Raw genomic sequence first — 19,335 nt, forward strand, 5'->3', positions numbered from 1 at the left:
TGTTGATGATCAGAAAAGGGAACCATGTTGGGTTTAAAGGAAAAGTAAAAAAAAAAAAAAAACAAATTACCACTGATGTTAAACCTGATATTACAAGGTATTTATCATTACAACTACCATAGAAATTATCCAAAACAATCATTTTTGCCATTAGATATATCTATCTAACCTTTTTAATGCAATATTCCAAACTTTAGCGTTTGATTTCTGGTTCTTCTATGCGCTGCATCTGTAGAACCTCATATATGATAAATAGGAAGAGCTCTTAGAATAAGAACCACATCTTTGTTATTTTATAATATGTTGTGCTATGCCATCTACTACTCAGACTGTCCATTGCACAGCTGGGTTTTGGGGAAACACATCACTGTTTTGCATGACTGAACATCAAAAAGAATATGATGAACATTGATGGCAGATGTATTTCTACAGTATCACCACATCTCCAGCTTGCAATGGGTGTCAGGATTTCACTCCTCAAGAGGCAAATTATAAGCAGTTCTGGCCTCAACTTACAGTGACCTGACCTCCGTGTATATGGGTGTGAGAGAAACTGATCGCTTTAGCCTTGTGTACAGTCCTGTCATGTACAGTGAAAACAACATCATTAATTTGCCCTTTCATTTCCTACTGCAATACTGCAATGTCCTGGGCCTTGTTCTATACATGGACATATTTTGCTCCCTGATGGACCATCAGGGACTCATTGCATTGGCTGAATTCACGTGCCTGACAACATTTACCCAGCAGCCTCTTTTTGACTCTAATCATTAATTCCTTACACCACGAGCTGTTGGGCTTTCAGGCAGCTGTCAGTGCTAACTAGAGAAGCAGCTAGTAAAGGTCATCTTTGTGCTTTTTTAAACCTCCTTCATTGTCCAACCTAGCCATTGCCAAATAGAAGACAGGTAGCTTAAAAGTATTCGTTCATGCAAAGGCTGACCATTATACCCTGCTGATAACAAAGCAAGTGAGAGTATGTATTCATGATGGTACTTTCTAATCTACATGATGACAGCAGGGCTGTTACTGCAATCTTTACACAGGTTGCTACACTGCCAGTAAAATAAGTTTTGACTTACACTGAGGTTTTCTACATTTCCATGCTACTCACTTAACATTTACTAAAAATACACTGAATTTTCTTTGCTAATTTTAAATTTACAATATGATCACCATTTGATTACCTTTATTAGCAAGAAAATGTGATATCATTGATTCATCAAAGTAACCTCCCCTAGCAGTTATAGCAGCAGAGAAAATGTGAGGCATTCTTTCCAGAAGGTACATTAAACACTGCTCTCATGGGATGAAACAGTTACCTAGTGCATTTAAAGTTAAAGGACATCTTGGAATTTGGCTCAGCCATCACCACACAACCAGTTAATAAGATGTCAGACATACACTGTTACACTCTCTTTCCATGTTATAAAGGAAACTTGTTTTATTTGACTTATATTTATAAAGGAAACTTGTTTTATTTGAATTATATTTATAGATGTTCACTCAACAATCCAATGCTTAACAAGAATATAAAATCTGCAGTTTATGAAATAAATGGAAAAGTGGTGAAAACCTGTGATGTGCAAAAACTTTTAACTGGTAGTGCATGTTATGGTACATATACCAAGATGCCTTGTCTTTCTGCATTTTTATCACCACAAAATGATCAAGGATTTATACATTACTCACATACAATGACATTTAATTACCTTTGTAATAACATACATATTACATATGCACAGTGCTCACAGAAAGCCTTGGGATGCTTGCTTAATTCAGTAAAAGTGTTGCACAATTATTGGTTTTATAACAAAAATCATTATTCATTTACAAAAAATATGTATAATACTAGAAACAACCATTTTAAATAAAACATTAATTTCAAGTAGCAATAAATTGAAACCCAACTTACAGTTTGAAAAGAGCTGTTCTGAGTTAAGAAGTTAATTTACAAGCAGTCTCACTGGGTGCCCTTAAATTAGTAACAACTTTGCACTAACATAAAACACCAAAAATGTCTGTTTAGTATCTCTCTGGGAGCCGATGACTGCAATTAATAACAAAATGGCAAGAACAGAACTGAATGAGTCAGTCCCAAGATTTTCTGTAAGCACTTTATATACATAATCAACTTAGTATTGAACAACTACTATGTAAATTAGGACTTAGTGGGACTTAGGAATATATATATATATATATATATATATATATATATATATATATATTATATATATATATTATTGTTGTATTCTGTATATACACCAAAAATGTATATATATTCCTGCATATATATATATATATATTACATACAATGATTTACAAGTCACATAAACCAATATTTAATTTAACATAGAAAAAAACAACATATCAGATGTTAAACCTGAGAAATTTAATTATTTTATGACAAATATAGGATCAATTTGAATTTGATGCCAGCAACATATCTCAAAAAAATCTGGATGGAGGCAACGAATAACTGGAAAGGTTGTGTAATGCTAAAATAAATCACCTGGTTGAATTTTTCACAACTAATTAGGTTAATTAGTAACTGTCTTTTTCAGAAAGACAATGCCAAAGCACATTCTGCACATGTTACACAGCATATGTAGTAGGAGAGTCCAGGAACTAGACTGGCCTGCCTGCAGTCCAGACCTGTCCCCCACTGAAAACATTTGGCACATCATGAAACAAAACATACAACAAAGGAGACCCTGAAGTATTGAGCCGTTGAAATCATATATTAGGCAAGAATGGGACAACATTTTCCTTTAAAAACTCCAGTAACTGCTCTCCTCAGTTCCCAAACATCTACAGAGTGTTGTTAAAAGAAGAGGTGATGCAACACAGTGGTAAACATGCCCCCGTCCCAACTTTTTTTAAAAGAGTTGCTGGCGTCAAATTCAAACTGAGCATATATTTGTCATACAGCAAAACTTCTCAGTTTCAACATTTAATATGTTGTCTTTGTTCTATTTTCAATTACATATGTATATTATTTATTATTTATTTGCAAATCATTGTGTTCTGCTTTTATATAGATTTTACACAGCATCCCAACTTTTTGGAAATGGGGTTGTAACATGCTTCAACTTGTGAGGCAGATACGAAGGTTGACATTGTAGTTTTATGGAACTCAAGGTGCAGTAATAATAGTACAGAAGGGTCAGTGAGTCACAGCAGGATTCAGTGTTACAGGGGGTGGGGGGTGGGGGTGGAGTAGTGGGGGGTATATATATATCTCCATTTTCTGAAATCACTGAATCCCAACTGGGGTCGTGGGGGAGCCAATCCTGGGAACAACGGGTACAGGTGGGAACCAACCCTGGGCAGGCTCCAACACACTCACAGGGCCAATTAAGACTGACCAATTAACCTATCCTGCATGCTTTTGGACCGTGGGAGGAAATCAGAGCCCCTGGTGGAAACCCACGTGAAAACAGAGAGGACCTGGGACCTTCTTGCTGTGAGGCAGCAGCGCTAACTACTGCGCCCTCGCGCCGCCGCCATATATATATATATATATATATATATATATATATATATATATATACACATATATATATATATATACACACATACATATATATATATATATATATACATATATATATATATATATATATATATATATACATATATATATATATATATATATATACATATATATATATATATATATATATATATATATATATATATATAAAAGCTACCACTGTCAGCATGGCTACTCAGTGGGTAGTAATGTTGCATCATATTTCCTGGAATGTGAGTTTGATTCTTCATTGTTATTAACATCACTCTGCATGTTGTATAAACTGTAATTATATGAAAGCTTTTCCTCTTGATACCTTTCCACATCATATTTAAAGATGTATTAATAAGTGAACTGTAATATGATACTGACCAGTATTATGGTTGCATCGTGGCTCAGTAGGTAGCTGTACTGCTTATCACCCCCAGGGTTAGGGACCCCTATCACTCCTAGGTGGTATATGACTAAGTGGGTGGCTTGTGATTAGACAAAATCACTGGAGAAAATCCCAAGGTCTGCAGAGTGGTTTGACTGTTGGACCCTCTACAGGTTAGGACTTTGATTAGAAGGTTGCCAGTTCAAATCCCAAGAAAAACACTTGAAGGTTGAGGCATAAATGGTTGACCCTACACTCTGCCCTGTGAAGGTGAAGTCAGGCCTCATCTTTTGCGGTTTTCGAGAGTGTGGTTTTGAACGATCCTTGTGTGTATGTGTATATATAATTTCCCAACCTGGATCATTCAAATATATGCATATATAATACTAACCAAAATGCACAACTTCAAAGAGCATAATTGTGGGTTGAACGCGGTATTTATCAGCATGCTGTCTGTTTAGACACCGACTGGCCTGCATCCTAACTCAGTTGTTGTCTAGCAGTGGTTGGTGGTGGAGCTGCCCTTGCTATTTCTGTACTGTACTATAGCATTCACTAATATGTGTATGTGCAAAGTAAATGGGTGCTCATAAAAGGGTCTTGAACATCTGTGGTTTTGGACTATCATGGTTATTTGTGGAACTCATAAGTGGTGGATCACGTAATATGCTGCAGTCTCACAGGAGAGCAAGGTGGGATACTTGAAAAAGTAAAGAATTCCTATGTATATATAGAAATGAAATATCATGCATCATCATACTAGGTGTTGCGGCAATTGTGTTATTTACTTATTTCAGGATTGTACTCAGTAGTGATTGAAATGTTCACTTTTGTATTATTCTATGAATTGTTTTTAACTATTGACTGGCAACCTTAACCACCGCAAAATATTAATGAAGAAAGCAGATGGTCTAATTATAGAGAATGTTATCGATATCTGAATATAAATATTATATGTAAATGTAACATTAAAATATTATAATAATGGTTTTCAGATATTTTCAGTAATAATTTCATTCCAAGGGGTAACGTTTATAAGTCTATATTTTTATTTTCAAAAAACGTCACATTCATCAATGAGATGAGTCAATTAAGTGATTAAAGATAACAGAGCAATGCATATTTAAAATGAAATATTCAGTTAGCTTATTGAAACTCCAGCATTCGTCTCTGTAAGCAGCGACACGCGTTCGATGTTCCCAGTTCTGTCGCAGTCGAACTGGCGCAGGCGCAGGGAAGGGCCCGCGGGAGGGAGGGGGATCATTATTGAGCAGGGAAGTGGAATTCAGCGCGTGTACTATGCTAGACATTGGTTCTCTCTATTTGGCAGCAGAGGGGGAGGGGTGGGCTAGGCCGTGGAGTCGGATTTGTCTGGTCCCTACAAACGAAGACTGACTGAGACTGGGCAGAGCGGGAGGTGAAATAAGCCGCTCAGCCATTCCTAACTTGACAACATAAAGGGTAAGCGACGTAAAATGCCGACACCGCCGCGTATTTTCTGCCACGGCGATCCACCTTACAAGCACATTTTTAGATGCGTGGAATTATGCGGTAAAATGGAAAAATGAGGATTGTAAAGGTGCCTGTTTTCATTTGAAACCATGCCTTGTGTTTGACAAGCAGAGCCCTTCTTTGTTCAGCTGCACCGCGCTTCTATATGTTTTTTATTTTTTGCTGCGGGGTTTGTGGCTAACTAAATAGGCTAGTAATACTGGAGCAATATGGCTGACATTGACGTCGCTGGCTCTGTAGCTAGCATGTTGTGCCGATTGCTGTTGCAGGCGGGAGTATTTGTTTCGCATTTAAACAAATCGTGTCAGTATTCTCTGCTTATTTAGTGTTATTACATTTGTGGCCAACTTGTTCCCATTTTTGTGTAGGTGAACATCCTTGGGGTAAGTTTGACGATATGCGGGTAGTTTGGTGTATGGATTTTTACCTCACTGAAAGAAAATAAGCTTGCTCCAGTTTTCTCCAAACCGTAGACAAATTGCACTGTAAAACACGTAGTGGAACAAAAGTTGATGCAATAAGCGAATAAGTAGCTGGGTTCTTTGATACATTTGTTTCAATGCATGTCGTTATGATGAAAATGCGCTGTTTTCATCCAATTTCGCCAGTCTGCCTGAAACCTATTTTTTAAACTGGTTTTCTGCTGCATTGTTGAATGCTGTCGTCATTTTTTGTAGTAAAAGATCTTTTTTTCTGTCAAGGCGTTAGAGCTCACTGTAATGAAATAGAAAACAATACATACATTATAAGCATACGGCCAAGTCATAGAAAACGTGTACGCCGATTTAATTATCCTGAGTAAATCTCTGTGTGTGTGTGTGTGTGGGGAGGGGGTGTGCTGTTAGTTATTTTGAAATTCGTGACAGATTTAAACAAGCACCTCTGCAGGATACATTGTACAGTGCAGGTTTTGGGGAATATTAACTGCCATTGTCGTTGCAGTTAAAGCTGCCCTGATAATATATATTTATGTTCACTTTGCAGTGTTTTCTGGAATAGATTTTACCAGTGCACATTGTTTCACATTTGATGATAAATGGATATAATCGGTAATAATGACAGTAGTGATTATTGGTATTGTCGCTGATGATAACAATAGTAATAAAAATAAAGAATACTTTTTGCTATTAAAACATTGTTCAACAAATGACAGGGATTTAGTTTTATTTATTAACTAAATTTAGCAAGGGAAGAAAATGTAGAAATAATGACTTTTTCTGCAGTTGACTGCATAAGGTTTAAATCTCTTCTTCACTTGCACACACCTATCAGGCCATATAAAGATTTTTGTTTGACACTCAATTCACTTAAATCACTATCTTTCAAAGAATGTTGGAAGGACCAAAATAAATGTTAATTACAGTTTCACAAAATAAGAAGGAAGGCCTGTATGTTGGGGTTTTGAAATAATGCCATTTGATAAGAGTGGAGAAAAGGTCATATGAAACCACAACAGCTTGTTAATTTGGTGGTTAACCTACAATATGGCAAATGGGAAAAAAACAACAGCAAAATGTACTTGGAGGTAGCATATGTATAGAAGACTAACAAGAAATCCTTTTGTAACACTGAGTAACTGACATTTTTTTTTGCTTTTATTAAAAAGGGGAAGTTAGATACCAGGCCTTTACTGCTGCTTGCGAAAAATGTCTTCTATACTATAACAGTCCAACTTATCATTTTCACAACATCATTTTGCCTTTTTCTTTTAGTAAATTTGGAAGTAGCAGGGAGGGGTTCTTCATTTTTTCACCTGCCACTAGGGGTAAAAAAAGGAAAATTTTCCATCAAGAATCGTGATTCATGAGTGCCTGTGTGTGTGTGTGCCCGATCTAGCTTTTTTTAAAGCACACCTGGCCTAAGGAAGCACTTGAGCTTTATTAAATCATTCTCTTAATACTCATAATGCTGGTTGTGGCATGTAGAGCAAAGTAATTTTAGTCTTGCTTGATTTTTATGTAAGTGTAACTACCCTGTATGTATCATAGTTCTGTGTAAACAGATACACAGTCCACTTACATGCAGTTTTGATCCAAAAACATACAACAGTGCAGGCAAAGCGTCTGATATGTAATCATTTCATTTTTTTCCCAAATGATACTGACTAAAACCCATGAAACAAACAAAGCTAAATAATTCTGAAGGAATGTGCATGCCCTTTTATTCTAGATATTTTAGGCCTGTAATTATGAATAATAAACAAATCCTTTAAGATTGCTGTGTTAAGTACAGTTAACTCTACAGACGTGTTTTTCTGGGCCCTGTTGCACCATCCAGGTGGTGGTTATTTTTTCCCATTGGTCTTTTATAAGTTAATTAGCATTTACTGAGCTTTTCATGAAATTCCCTGATTTCTGGTTGTGAAAAGGTGATATGAAGTTTTTTGTAGTAGTGATGAGCTTTTGGACAGTGGAATTAAAAATTTATTCTGGAGGTCAAAATGCCAACATTAATAGATCAGTTATTAAGAAGCATTACATTATTAAGAAGTTAAACAATGTTGGGCATGCGTTTTTTTTGGTGACATTTTTGTAATACAAGTCAGGGGTAGGCAGTCTTATCCAAAAAGGACTGTTATCTATGCAGGTCTTCTCTGCAACTCCCTAATTAGATTACTGATTGGCTGAGGAGTCCTCACACCTGGGTGTGAACAGCTGACTTAAAGGTTATCCCAAAAATCTGTGTGCACACCATCCCTTTGCAGATAAGGTTGACCACCCTTGATACAAGTACAGTGGTACCTCGACCCGCGAACAATCCTGTTCAAGAACAAATCGGGTAACGAACCAGATGTTTGAAAAATTTTTGTACCGGTTCGTGAAGACTACGAATACACAAACACCCCCCAAAAGGGTCCATTGAAAGTGCCCCAAAGAACCACCCAAAACATTATTCCCAAGAACGGTTGTGGAATGTATAGAAAAAAATGTGTAGATGTATGTCTTTACTATATCTCCTCAGAGGTCAAATGTCTGAAAAAAATAGAGAGAGAACATTATATGTTATAGCGGTACCTTTCAGTGATTGATTAACGTGTTTGTGATGGTTAACAGTCGCATAAGTCGCATTACAGTATTTCATTAATAAGAAATTAAGTAACTTCTATTTAAGTGTTATATTCTCCATTCACTCATAGTGGCAATTGCGTATTGTTTGTTTACAGTACAATCAAAGAAGTTCATCGGCATGCAACGCGTGGCATCACGAAATGTACATAATTTTATGCATATGAAAATAATGTACAGTATAATAAAAAAATCACATTTTTGAGAACTGTATTGTTTTTGACTGTTGCTCTGTCTTTTACCGTTAACCGTTTGTTTTTTTTGGCGGGATGTTTTGTGGTTCTTTTCCGTGTTTTGGTATCTTTCGACGACCAGCGCACCAACAAGCATATGCTCTGTTTTATATTGGTCCGCCTTCCGTAAACGTATGTTCTCTCTTTCCCTTTTTCACTTTTTAAGGTTGTTTTAATTTAAGTCTATATTCTTCCTCACAGAAAAACATAAAAAGAAAAAAAAATTCAGTGTTTCTGAAGTTTGAACGAATTATTTGTATTTACATTATTTTAAATGGGGAAAAATTGAGTCAGGTCGCAAACTGTTCGGGTCGCGAACTGAGTCCTCGAATGAATTAAGTTCATGAGCCGAAGTATCCCTGTACCGGCAAGAAGGAGCGTACCTGTAATTGTACTATTATTATTTATATATTGCTTCATTTTTAACTTTTCTGGAGTCACAAGTGAAGTGAACACTGACATTAATAGGTTGTAAATCATTTTCTAAAAAGGGAGCAGCTGCTTTACTTAGAAGCACCTTGTCAATGAAAAGTAACTTCCATCAAGTCATGTTATGTAGCAGACGTTACAAAGAGTGCTTCATTTTACCTTTTCATTAACTAATTTGTTGCAATGTGGTATAATATAAACAAATTCAGGGGAATGAAATTGTATTGAAAGCTAAACCACAGCATCGCAGATGTATTTCATAGTATGACTTTAATGACAAAAACAATGCAAGAAGGAATAAAAATCAAAAATCTTAATAATGTATTATGATGCCTGATGCAAATTTGATATGCAATGCATAGTTATAACTCTGCCCACCTTCTGTATTTAACTGTACTTAATGGTGGGTTGTAGTAACAGTTGCTGTATTAGAAATTGAATCACTAATCTTAATTTGCAAAATAATTGAAATAAATAGTAAAATAATAGCATTTTGAATGTAAACCTTTTCAAGCTGTTTTAGGTATTCCAAATGCAGGAGTACATTTATGCTCTCTACTCTTAGAAGAGGATTATTCCATCAAATTGAAAATCGAACTGAATTTGTCATGCATATAATTTGAGGTATCAGCATAATTGCCCTGATAACGATAATTAAAGCTTTTTTACCCTTTCCACCCACTGGAATTTAATGTCAAGTACTATCTAGTATTTTCATTCAGCAAACATTGTTTTGACTTTCCCACCAAAAAACAAGCCGTTGGGAACAAGTTTACAGTTCTTTGTTTTTTTCCCCCCCTTTATTTGGCTTTTTAGTTCAGTGGAATAGATGCATGAACAACTGACATTCCCTCTTTCACAACCTGATGCTTAAGAATGAATTTCATGAAGTTGTCATAAACTTTGTGTTGGAATTGTAATAAAGAAGGATAAAACAGAAATTAAGCTAACGGAACAAAATTGAGGTCAGTGTTTATTACTTGCATTAGTATTGTTGTTTATATGCACATAAATAGCATGACAGTTATTGGTGCTTAGTCTTGATTCTTCTTATGTCTCACAGTCACATGATTCTGAGTTTTAGTAATTGGCACTAAAATGTTTAGACAGCTTTTATGGTACCTATTCGGTTGTGCATATGAGCATCACATGTGTGATCGTTTTACGAGCCAGTGTTCAATTGTGAAATACCCACAAATTAATTTTGTGAGTATTTTACATATTGAAACATTATAAAAATGTTATTATATAAAGGTTACCACATAGTATGAAATATAATACACATTTCTATACGGGTGGGTGAGAGTTTCCAATATTGCTGAGGGGCCATATATCTATTTTATCTTTTATGCCAGTCTAATTATGTATGCAAATCAGCCAGTTTGCGCCTGTAAGGAGGTTCCCAGTTGAAGTTCTTATACATTATGATTTGAAGTGCTTCCACACAACTGAGGCTTTCACTGTTTATTGGAACTCTTACCCGCTATTCGCCACCTTCCTTCTACAATATTGCTGAGTAATCAAGAAGGAACATTTTATAAGTTGTTTTTTTTATTATTATTTTAAGTAATGACATTTAATTGAATAATTGTGGCAACTCTGGTTGACACTCGGGTATGTTAAATATCTTTGAAAGAGGCCTTCTCTGCTGTGTGAGAACATACCAATTTCATTTGCAGTGCATCTCATTGTTTGGATTTATGCATTCCATCCATCATAAACTCTTTGTATTTGGTGATTTCCAACAATGACGGGTTATGTTGACTTGTGGACTGCGCACTGGAAACTGAAACTGAATCTGGTGCTGAACCTGAGAGTGAAGTAATTTTGTGAATTAAATCTTGTGATGAACTTAGGTGAGATTAAAGATTTATGGTGTTGCCATATTTTTATGTATATATTTTTTTTTTCTAGCTTATTTTTTTTAGCCTGCTATATTTTTCGTCCTCTGGATCTTTACAAACATGCAATTTAACCTGCAAACCTAGTAGGATCATATGTAAACCTCCGTCAATTTATAGTAACATCAAGCTACACGGAAAAACGGTTTATTCTCAACAGAACATTAATGAAATGTAAATGATGGTACTTAGTCAAATTAAAGGGCTGTACCTCAAAGAACATTAAATGTCATCATTTCATTATTACATGCAGTAAGGTCAAATTTAATAATTTAATGTTAACTTGAAGGAAATACTTTAGTTTGCATTCATTTACTTTAGCTTACTATATAACCAGAATCAAATTATTGTAATGACTATGCATTTCTTTGCAGTGGATATTTGCAGAATTTTATTTGTTTGTTTTTTTGGGTTTAAGATCTCGAATGTTTGAATAATGTTGACTGTCTTGTTTTGAAGTTAAAGTAGCAGAATTTTTTTAAGCAGCCCTGTTGTTTTTAGAATTGGTATTTGCTTCAAAGTAGGGCTGCAGCTATTGATTATTTTAGTAATTGTGTATTCTATTTATTCCATCGATTTAATCGAGTAATTGCATAAATAATTTTATTATTAAAGAGCAATAGTGACTATTCAAAAGAGAAACATTATTACACACCTCGGACTTTAGTGAAAACTTATTTAAACTGTATTTAAAAGTCAAGCCACAAATAACCGTAACTGTGCAATCTTTTATTGAATACATCTTCCCCGAACACTAAGAACAGTTTCTCAACAAATTTAGCTGTTTACAGCACAAGCACTGGGCCTTTGGCAAACCAGAAGTTGCTATTTTTACATGGAGCATGCTAAATTAAATGTAATTTTTAAGGGACAAAAATCATTCGAAAAATTAACATAGAAATGTAAAGCTTTCAAACAGTTTTGAACCATTTCCCAATTGGAATAATGTACAAATAATAATATTGTATAATGTTTCACAAAGACTTCCAGGCAAAATATGCCTTCTGGTTTATTCACTTGTATAGAAAGTGTCCAGTGATCAAAATCCATTGTCATTCTTCATCCACAAAACAAGCTAAATTGGGCAAACACTGCAAAAACTACCGCTATATGTAATGTCCCATTTACAGTTAGGTCTATAAGTATTTGGACATTTTTTGTAATTTGCACCATAACAGAATTTCTCTCTGTATACCATCACAATGGATTTGAAATTAAGCAATCAAGATGTGATGGATGAATCCCTCTATTTTCTAGTTTCTTGGCCAGGTGTGGCCTATTCCCTCGTTACTCTGTGACAGATTAAGTAGATAAAAGGTCTGGAATCGATTCCAAGCACTGAATTTGCATTTGGTATCTATTCACCAGAACTCAACATAAGGTCCAAATAGGTGTCGATGCCAGTGAAGGAGACCATCATTAGGTTGAGAATTTTTTTATATATATATAAGATGTGTTGCATTGCATGAGGCAAATGGTGGTCACACCAGATACTGACCGGTTCTGAGTCCCCAGACCCCCAATAAAGCAAAAAACTGCACATTCCAGGGTGGCCTTTTATTGTGGGCAGTATAAGGTACACCTGTGCACTACCCATGATGTCAGATCAGCATCTTGATGTGGCACACCTGTGAGGTGGGATGGATTATCTCAGCAAAGCAGAAGTGCTCACTATCACACATTTAGACTGATTTGTGAGAAATGTTTGAGAGAAATGGTAATATTGTGTATCTGGAATGAATTGTAGATCTTTAAGTCCATCTCATGAAAAATGGGAGCAAAAACAAAAGTGTTGCGTTTATATTTTTGTTCAGTGTATATATATATATACACACACACACACACACACACCTATTAGAGAGAGAGCTAAAACTTGAGTGCCCAAATCAACAATTTGGTGCATTCTTAAATGAAGGAATGCACTGATGAGCTTAGCAGTACCAAAACACCTGGGACACCACAGAATACAACTAATGTGGTTGATCGCAGAATTCTTTCTTTGGTGAAGGAACACCCCTTCACAACATCTAGCCAGGTCGAGAGCACTCTTGAAGAGGTAGGTGTATCACTGTTAAAGTCTACAATCAAGAGACGTCTTCAAGAATGTGAATACAGAGGGTTTACCTTTTAGATGCAAACTGGTAACACTGAAGAACCAGAAGGCCAGATTAGATTTTGCAAGGAAACATTTTTAAAAGCCTGCCAAATTCTGGAATAAGGTTCTTTGCCAAGATGAAACCAATCCCAACTTGTACCAGACTGATGGGAAGAGAAGATTATGATGAAAGAAAGACAGCTCATGATTGGTAACATACCACATCATCTGTCATACATAGAGAGGCATTCTGATGGTATGGGCATGTATAGCCGCCAGTGGAACTGAGTCACTGGTTTTTATTGGTGATGTGACTGTTGACAGAAGTAGCAGGAAAGAGCTGTACTCTCTACTCAAATTCAGATAAATGCTGCGAAACTGATTGGAAGGTGCTTTTCAGTGCTAATGGATAATGATCCAAAACATACTGCAAAAGCAACCCAAGAGTTCTTCAATGTAAGAAACGGCACATTCTTCGATGGCCAAGTTAGTCGTCTGATTTCAACCCAACAGAGCATACTTTTCAGTTACTGAAGACAAAACTGACGGCAGAAAGACCAACAAACAACCAACAGCCGAAGACGGCAGCACTGAAGGCCTGGCAAAGCATCTCAAGAGGAAACTTGGCTTTTGGAGGTGTCCATGGGTTTTATACTCGGGGCCCCGCTGCCCTGCTTGTTTTTCTGCCATCCCTGCCCCATGCACAAGTCCCAGCTGTCTTTCAGCTTTTGATTACCTGGATCAGGTGTGTTCAGTCAATCAGCAGTGTGTAGGGCAGGGATAGCTGGAAAACAAGCAGGGCACTGGAGCCTGAGGACCGAGTTTGAGAACCACCGTTTCAGACTGTCATTGGCTGCAAAGGACTTTCATACACATATTAAAACAATACATACATTTTATATTATATCATTTTGTCCAATTATTTTGGAGCCTCCGAAAATGGAGGCGCTCTGAAAAATAGCTGTAATTTCTGATAGCTGAATTTAATACCTTTTGTTAAACCGTTTAAATTAAAGCTGAAAATCTGTACTTCCCTCACATCTTGATTGCTTAATTTCAAATCCATTGTGGTGATATACAGAGAGAAAATTACAAAAAGTTGCATCAGTGTCCAAGAGCTTATGGATGTAACTGTACTCCTTGTACATTAGGGGCAAAGACTGGGGATGAGGGTAATAAGGGTAAAATAATATATTGACAAACAGAAGTTTTTATTTTATTTATGTGTGTGTGTATATGTGTGTGTGTATATGTGTATGTGTATATATGTGTATATGTATATATGTGTATATGTATACGTATATATATACATGTGTGTATGTATATGTGTGTATGTATAATATGATCTTTTCTACCGCTACACGTAATGCAGTGTATGGACACTGTGCAACAGTAATAATCCTCATGTGAAACACGATGATCACTTAGCAGTACATAGTCATATGGATTAAACAAAACATCGAAGCAAATAATTTGCGTCAAGGTTTTTTTGTAATCGTTTACTTGAATCGTTGCAGCTCCACTTCAAAGAACTCGACTTGGTTTGCACGCACTGGTCTTTTTGCTTATGGTTACCCTCTAACAGTTGTCATTCCCAGACTGGCTTTTTCTATACGTCTCACAGCATGTCCTTGTGTAGCTTACAATTCTTCTTTTGCTAAACTGAAAACACTGCAGTTTCACATGAAAAATCCTGCCCCTTCTCTTGAGCAGGCATTGCTCAGGCAGTGGTAATGCTGTGACACAGTGGAGTATATCTCCAGTTTCCTGCAGAAATTATGCCATTACAAAGGCTGTTGCACAGGCAGTGTTTTGGCTAGAATGTCCAGCATTTAACTGATTCCTGACAAATTTAAAGTATCTGCTTTTTACAAGCTGAACAGTGTGTGCTAGATGACTTGTCTGCCAGATCTTTGTGTTTTCTTGAACACTGGAAATTGCCATTCCTGTCACTCCACTGCTCATTACAAGATGTGTATATTTTCATCATAATATGTCTTAGAAATGGGCAGCATGGTGGTGCAGTGGTTAGCACTGTTGCCTCACACCTCTGGGACCCGGGTTCGAGTCTCCGCCTGGGTGTGCGGAGTTTTCATGTTCTCCCCATGTCGTCGTGGGGTTTCCTCCGGGTACTCCGGTTTCCCCCCAAAGTCCAAAAACATACTGAGGCTGATTGGAGTTACTAAATTGCCCGTAGGTGTGCATGTGTGAGTGCATGGTGTGTGACTGTGCCCTGTGATGGGCTGGCCCCCCATCCTGGCTTGTTCTTGGGTCGTGCCCATTGTTTCCGGGATAGGCTCCGGACACCCCCATGACCCAGTTGGATAAGCGGTTTGGAAAATGGATGGATGGATGTCTTAGAAATTGTACGGATATTATTTCAATTTTTCACAGGTTAACACATCATGGTAAAAAGTAATCGAATCATTTGTTAATGCCGAGGTACCTGTAGTCAAGGGTATTTTGTTGACTGACACAGAAGTACATCTCTCATAATTATCATTGTTTTCTTTTTAGTTAGGGATATACTCTTGATTCTTTAAATATCATTAAGTCTTTAACTTCGTTAAGATGCAGTCATCTAGCTTCTTAAAGAGTGGCAGGAAAATTCTCATGGTTAAAATGCTGTAACAATGTTTGCAGCTGTAACAATCCATTATTTATGTGTATATTGTATTTATGCTCAGATTCTCAAAAGACCAATGCAGTATTCATGCTTCTAAGAATATTATACACATCTGCTTTGCTGCTAGTGGTTGTAATCCTTAATCGGTTAGCTGGTATCATCAGCTGGATTCAGTCTAGAGAGTTCTACAGAAATACACATTTTATATTTATACTTTATAAAGTCATTAATGCACAGCTGTGGTGCTGGAGTTGAATAAGTACAGCCGTATTTGTTTAGGAGAAATCGCACAATTTATAATCATAAAAACAACGTGGGGAAAAGGAGCTTGCAAACCAGCTGACTACATCACAATTCAGTTGATGAAGGGGAACGAATAAAACGCATTAAATTTATTACAGCACAACATTCTCAACGTGGAGAGCAGTGGTACTAATGTACCAGGTTTATTGGTTTATAGTGAGACAAATTATATAAAATAAATCCATCCTCCTTGCTGCCAGTAGCTTATTTTAAACATTGCATGTCTGCTACACCGTCTGTCTCAGACTTTATTTATTTATTCAACAGAACAGGCTGAAACCTCAAGCCCTGACTGAAACTGAAGGGCATTGCTGATTAGAAATGAGTTTATGTAACTGTCTGAATTGTTAGAATATGGATGGAACCTCATTTCTTACCACTTATCCTGGTTAGTGTTCCCAGGCAGCAAAGGGCATAAGACTGGGGCGCAACTCTGTGTTTGATGCCTGACCATCACAAGAGAAACTCTTACAGACTCAGTTATTTGCCTGGGTAATGTAGAGATGCCATTTTGCCTGGTTGCATGTCTATGGACTGCAGTAGGAAACTCGCATGGGAAGAATGAGCTTATCACCCACATCCAAAGTGGAGTTGGGATTTGAAGAGCAGTTCTAGCCACTGAGCGGTTATGCTGAGTAATAATATATTTATACATAAATGTTATAATAACTGATATCATGCATCTCTAACATGTATTTGTTAAAAATCAAGATATAAATGTAATCAACATTCAGAGTTAGCAGGACCAGAGCTAAAGACAGAACTGCAAAAATAATAGTGGTTATTGCATTGGATGATTTTCTGTTGTGGAGAACAAGGGATTTCGTCAACTCATTCACCACTTAAAAAAGGTCTCAAAGTACCAGCCTGCGGCTGAGATCTGGCCTGAGAGACAATTTTATGTTTTTAATTCATTATTAAACTGTAAAGTGATCTTTCATTCAATGCAGAATAAAAAACGATATAGAATCACTCCACTATTCTCTGAGGGCAAGTTCTGCAAGTTTCACTACCGGCAGTCGCCCATTTGGCAATTGACTCAAAGGTTACTGATATTGGTAATAGTCAACAAAAATATGTTGGTTATTGTATGTCGTCAATTCAGTATATCGCTAATAATAATAGTTCTAGAATATTCTTCAAAACTTCAGGAAGAGTATTTTTTTTCATCCAAAGGGTAATTTAGAATTTTTGTTCTCTTTGCTGTGGTGTAGTTCAAACAATGTGAATAAAATTTTAAAATTCTTCCTATTTCAATGAGTAATTATAATAGTACAGAGAGCAGTTTAAAACACTAGGGCTGCATCTGTTATTGTTTTAATTTTTTTTTATACATTCAGAACAATAAAGAATACTTTGAAACGGCAGCATATTTGCATATTTTTAAGAATACTCAGGACATTGGAACACATGTGATACTGGGACTGTCCCAAGTAAACTGGGATGTGATGCCTTACATTTTTTATTTTGAGATAACTGGGGCTGCAATAAATGACTGTTTTGATCAAGGGTGGCTAATCTAATCTAAAGGGTCGGTGTGTATGCGGGTTTTGGAGATTATCTTTAGGTCAGCTGTTCACACCCAGGTGTGACGACTCTTCAGCCAATCAATCCTCTAATTAGTAATCTAATTATGGAGTCGCAATGAACCTGCACACACAGCGGCCCTTTCTGGGTAAGACTGGCACTACATATTTTCCGACGTGCGCTCTCTGTCCACTGGTGGGAGTGTGCTCACCTGTGTGGGGGCACACGTGTCTGTGCCCGCATCGGGCCGGAATTCCACCATGCGCGATACAGAGAGCAGAGGAGAATTGTAAACGCGCGACCATGTAGAGAAAAAATTCCAAGCTGTTGTGTAAATAAAATAAATAACATAAGGCTATTTAGTTTGTTTAATAAAAAGACAATCTATAGACCTGTTCTATAAGAAAGGTAACCTTAAATGATTTCTGTTGTGATCTGGCGCTATATAGAAAATAGAATTAAATAAAATCAACTTGACCTTCAGGGGAGGCGGGAGGTGCCGTTGGGCTGGTGGGGCGCTCACCCTAATATAATGGTAGGGGAGACACACTGTATTTGTCCTGTTAAAATTTAAAACCCAAGGATAAGCAAAGTAGCAGCAATTAAATATATGAAAACATCAGTTAAATTAAGTAAACCAAGCGATCAGTTTAAATTTTAAATATTAAACTTCAACAGTAAGGACAGAAATGTGCATTCTGTTCTTTGTCTCTTCTGCTGTCTGTCTACACTCTGTTGCACCTAAATTTTGCAATCACAGTTCTATACTGAGGAAAGTCAGCATGAGAGGCTGTTTAGGGAAAACTGAAAGACTCGCATACATATGCTCAAATGGTCTACACCACTGAAACATACACATGCACTCACCAGTTGCGCTTCGTATTAGCCTATACTGTGTACATGCCATCAGTATAACAGCATAGGCTAATGCAAAGCAGATTTCTTTCTCTCTCTCTCACTACATCTCTCTCTCTCATGTACACCAGTCGTCGAAAAACTATAAAACTAATTTCTAGATCATTGTATATGATTTCCGGGAGTCAGGGAGCCGCTATCAATATGCGGGAGACTCGTGGAACTTCTGGGAGAGGGAGCGTGTCTTGTTGCAATGTCCACATCCCTATTTTGCATGAGCTGAGACTTAAAACTTACTATCAAATGTGTTTAATCCTCAGGAGTCTGAGGCCTCTCAGCCACTTTTGGGGTAGTCTGACATGCCTTGACATTTTAAAATATTTCACCTATTTAAAAAAACATGTATCCCAAAGTGTTACATGTGCTTTTATTCAGCACAAACTCAGCCCCAATAATCTGAAACCACTTGGAATGTTATTCTATTTTTTGTTAATCAACCTTAAACATATACTTTTCAAAAACCTATTTTCAGACCTATTTTCAATTTCTCAGAAATTGTAAAAAATCACATTGTAAACATTTCTAACCAAGACTTTTGAGCTCTGAAGCTTATAAACACAGGGGTTGGCTACACATTGGTGAATGAGACATTCTGAATTTTTATGTGGTTTGATTACTAAAGTGTTAGAACTTTAGAGTGACACTTTTTCCCCCCAAAGTCAGTGGCCTACATAATGAACATTGATGAGATAGGTGTCCCCACACCTGTAGTAGTTTGCATACACCCATCACTTTGGAACGGCAAGAAAACTAACAATGATAAAAACCACTTCACAGCTTATTTGTAGATGGAATGAAAAATGGAACTGTGAGCAGTC

At 36.7% G+C, this 19,335-nt stretch overlaps 1 protein-coding gene across 3 annotated transcripts in view; it reads left to right on the forward strand.

The window, feature by feature from the left end:
* The first annotated feature begins 5,199 nt into the window (after window positions 1-5,199).
* LOC125745724 (spindlin-Z) overlaps window positions 5,200-19,335 on the forward strand; it is a 32,606-nt gene continuing 18,470 nt past the window's right edge. For 2 of the 3 annotated variants that reach the window (XM_049018856.1, XM_049018855.1), the window contains exon 1: window positions 5,200-5,372. The gene's annotated coding sequence lies outside the window, so the exon portion shown is untranslated. The remainder of the gene's footprint in view (window positions 5,373-19,335) is intronic. The other variant, XM_049018854.1, reaches the window with a different exon arrangement.

This window comes from Brienomyrus brachyistius, chromosome 7, assembly GCF_023856365.1.
Source record: "Brienomyrus brachyistius isolate T26 chromosome 7, BBRACH_0.4, whole genome shotgun sequence".
Taxonomy (NCBI): domain Eukaryota; kingdom Metazoa; phylum Chordata; class Actinopteri; order Osteoglossiformes; family Mormyridae; genus Brienomyrus; species Brienomyrus brachyistius.